Source organism: Hordeum vulgare, chromosome 5H (assembly GCF_904849725.1).
Source record: "Hordeum vulgare subsp. vulgare chromosome 5H, MorexV3_pseudomolecules_assembly, whole genome shotgun sequence".
Lineage (NCBI taxonomy): Eukaryota > Viridiplantae > Streptophyta > Magnoliopsida > Poales > Poaceae > Hordeum > Hordeum vulgare.
The window spans coordinates 2,357,394-2,361,712 of record NC_058522.1 but is presented as its reverse complement, the minus strand read 5'-3'; the positions used below and the strand labels follow the sequence as shown (position 1 = coordinate 2,361,712).

General features: G+C 37.6%; 1 non-coding gene across 1 annotated transcript; it reads right to left on the bottom strand.

Moving 5' to 3' along the window:
- Window positions 1-277: 277 nt before the first annotated feature.
- On the bottom strand, window positions 278-350 carry TRNAR-CCU. The gene has a single exon. It is a non-coding gene; the product is annotated as a tRNA-Arg (tRNA).
- Window positions 351-4,319: the final 3,969 nt, after the last annotated feature.

The following is a 4,319-nucleotide window of genomic DNA, read 5'->3' as shown; positions in this document are numbered from 1 at the left end:
TTTTTCTTTTTTGTTTCTCGGTGTATGTTTCGAATTTTGATCTGAATTTTATAGGGATTATCTTAATATGTGCTGTGAACATGCATGATTTTTTTCAGATTTTTTTGCAATGTTTAAATTTAAATTTAGGCCGCAATGCACACGGTGACATGCAAACGTGCCTGTCACCTGATCTCTATCCAGGAGGACATGCGCATAGAGAAAGATAGATCACTAGTGTTCAAAAAAATAAAGAAAGATAAAAGATCACTAGTAATATAAAAAAACTATCGCAAATCGCGCCAGGTAGGGGTCGAACCTACGGCCTTCCGCTTAGGAAACGGACGCTCTATCCACTGAGCTACAGGCGCTCACATGCCCCCAACTCTATTTTCATACCTAATAGAAACAGCCTGACAAGTGGCAACTGAGTCACACAAAAGGTGAACACCGTTAGCTTCTCTCAGATTTTATTTTGAAACGGTAGAACTAATCGAATATGGATTTCCGATCGCAGGCAACGAGAAGCTCGGGACGATGTCCAACGTGTTGGGGGTACCTGACGACGGCGTACGGTGTAACCTCCTCAACGTCTTCTCAGGCACTAGCAACCTTCTATGGCAAAATTTGGTAACTGGCAACTGAATTTCACAGAAGTTGAAGGCCATTATCTTTTCTGGGGGGATTAATCTTGGACTAGTAAAAGCCGAGCGAACATGGATTTGCTACCGCAAGGAAGGAGATGTTTGAGAAGCTTGGTACGATCGATCGGGATGCCCTCGGACGTGATGGTGGACCATACCTCGCCACTGCCTTTGCCCCCTATGTGTGTGAGTGTACGTGCATGACGTACACCTACCTCAGCCGCTACACCGCCATCGTCGTCGCCACCATCTCCTCCTTCATCGGCATGTTCGTCCTCACCCCCCACCGCTGCAATCCATGCCGACCACCCTCCAACGTCCAACGTGTGGCACCCTGACGCGACGAACCGGGTGTGCCCTACATACCAGCCCAAGGACCAACATATTTGGTAAACGGTGCAAACCGGCATCAAGCACAACGACATTATATTACAACACACAGGGTACGAAGATCTGATAATACATCACTTAGCAAGGTGAAGGCGACACTACTCATGTGGCAACAATACATACACTTAGCGCTTTCGTAGTCGACAAAACATCTCCTCCCTCCAAACGAATACGTCGAAAAGTCTGAATATAGTAATAAATGCAAAGTTTAGAACTTGAACGTTGATGGGTTGGTTCCACCATAAGGAATAATCATCTGAGTTGTGCTCAATTCGCGATATTAGTTTTTGACGCCTCTCTATCATGTTCAAAGAGAAGGAAGAAAAAATATTACTTAATAACATGAAAAAAACGTTCACTTGTTTTAAATCAAAATGTCCATGTGTATACACAAAAATATTTAGGTAACAAAAAATACATGCTTTTAAAAATACACAACTAATTCTATTAAGAACCATGATGAATATTTCGTCAAACACACAATGAAACATTTTTTTCCAAAATCAGAAGAGTTATTTCCAATAGACGACGAACATTTTGTTAGAACTTATGAACATATTTTATATACACATTGAACATTTTTTGTTACAAAACCCACATATTTTCAAGATATACGATGTTCATGTTTAATACAAACTAATCAATGGATCCTTCCTGATAATACCTCACTTAGCGAGGTGAAGGCGACACTATTCATGTGGCAACAATACGTACACTTAGCGCTTTCGTAGTCGACAAAACATCTCCTCCCACCAAATGAATACGTCGAGAAGTCCGAATATAGTAAAATAGGAGAATAAAAGCACAGTTTAGAACTTGAAAGCTGATGGGATGGTTCCACCATAGGGAATAATCATATGAGCTACACACAATTCGTCATGTTAGTTTTTGATGCCACTCTATCTTGTTCAAAGAGCAGGAACTTAATAACATCAATAAATGTCCACGTGTTATAAATCAAAATGTCCATGCATATACATAAAAATATTCATGTAACTCAAAAAATCACATAATTTTTTAAAACGAACAACTAATTCTATTAAGGAAAAATGATGAACATTTCGTAACACACAATGGAACATTTGTTTTTCTAAAATCAGAACAGTTATTTTCCAATAGATGATGAACATTTTGCTAGAACTGACGAACATATTTTATATACACGTTGAGCATTTTTTTTGTTACAGAAACCACATATTTTTAGGATACATGATGGCCATGTCTAATACATCTTTTAAATATATCACATATAATTTTATATGCTTGAAGAATAATTTTCAATACAGAGTGAACAATTTTAAGAGACATGGTGAAAAATATCATAATATACGTTGGATAATTTGTAAAAAGAAGTGGCACATTTTCTAAATAGATGATAAACAATTTCTACGTAGAGGACAAAAAGCACAGTGAATAATTTTCAGATACACAACGAACAATTTGTAATACACGATGAACAATTCTGAAAAAGAAAAAGTGAACAATTTTTAAATACACAATGAACATATTTTAGATACATAGTAATCATTTTTTTAGTAACAATGAATAGTGTCCATATGCTTAAACACAAATATGAACCTTTTTAATGTAGAAGACACATATTTTTTAAGTTTGAAAAATTATAGTGAATCTTTTTAAATTGAATGGAAAAATATTTTAAAAACAGTGTGAACTTTTTCATAGATGATGAATAACCATACGAAAATGAAAAAGAACCAAAAAAAATAGAATGAAAATAAAATCATGTTGCCCTGTTTTCAAAAATATGAAATTCCTAAAAAAAGGGAAAATGTAAATAAAAATAAAAATAAAAATAACAATGTAACAAAATCAAAATAAATACAGTAAACTGGTTGGAAAATAGAAATGCTTAAATGCACAATAACCAAAGGATAATTTGTTTATGGTTAAACGTAGAAAACTGGTGCACAAAATGTGCTTTTTAAAGGAAAACGGATTAGTCCCTTCGCTACCGAGAGACAGACATATTGGGAGACGCCAGAGGTGAGCATATATATAACCAAGGACTCACAATAGGTGAGTTGTCTCAGAGGATCTCCCCAGACCCTGGAGTCTTGTAAAACCTAGCATTTTCCTTCTATAAAACCTAGCTTGTAGAAATATAATCTAATCTCATACCTACGTGATCCTAGCGATCTATGCATTGTGCATCATATACTAGGTTTCATACAATGTTGATCATGGATACAATCTAAGCATGAGTAGGATATCGCCTTATCAAGAGGGTATGAACCTGGTAAACTTCATCGTGTGAATCCCATTTGGTCTTCCTGCTATCGTGCAACACCCAATTGAGATTATTGTCGAATTTGAAATGATGTTGCTGATGTTTGGTGCCACTCTCATGTTGTTTAGATTCGCCGTCTATGTTCTGATGATATGTCGGATATATTCGTCGCAGTTGTCTTTTGCCATGTAAGAACTTTGACTGATTAGTGGTGGTAGGTTTTTGTCGCATAGTGAGTGACTTGATATCGGTCGCTTGCTGTTGGCTCCAACTTCCTATCTCTTTTTTTCGAGCTACATGTACGCCAGTAACTATGTGGGCCTAAAAATAAGGCTTGGTAACTCTTTCGGACCGGCCTGTACACACTAAAACTCTCAATAGGTGATTTTGAATCCTTTCCCAAAAAAAAAAAGTGATTTTGGATCCTTCCTTGCATAAACTTGTGCTATTTGGACCCGAATTCGGAGCGTAAGGTGCTATATGTATGCCATGGGCTGGGCCCAAAGTAGAGGAAATATGAGCTCCATTTCTCGCAACAAACCATGGTCGCCAACAAGCTGGGCCCTAAGTAGATGTAAATATTCACTGTTTTTTATGGGCAGAAGACTCTATTCCTCAAATAATTGATATATTGTTTACAAGAAGGTGAGAAATAAAATCGATGATTATTTCTCATATATGCACTTCATTTACCGCGAGAAACAACCGTACGTGCGATGGTTATTAGAATGAAGCCATCGGTAGACGACAAGCATGAAAGAGAGCGCTTTTGTCACTTTGGTGGCGAGCGACGGTAGATGGCCAGATTCAGTAGACGTGACCTCTGGTAAAGTATTTGCAAGTCAAACCATGCACACATACAGTAGAAAAGAAAGGGATCGATGGATCTGAATACGTATCATCATCCATGACCTGGCCTAGCATACACAAGAAAAGAAAGGGATTTGATGGATTCACCAGAGAAAAGAAATGAAAGTGATTAATAATGTAGTGAACTTGCCTGCGGTTGGATGGGGATCGATCCCTGCCTGCTTGCCACAAATTCATGCAACCCTCAA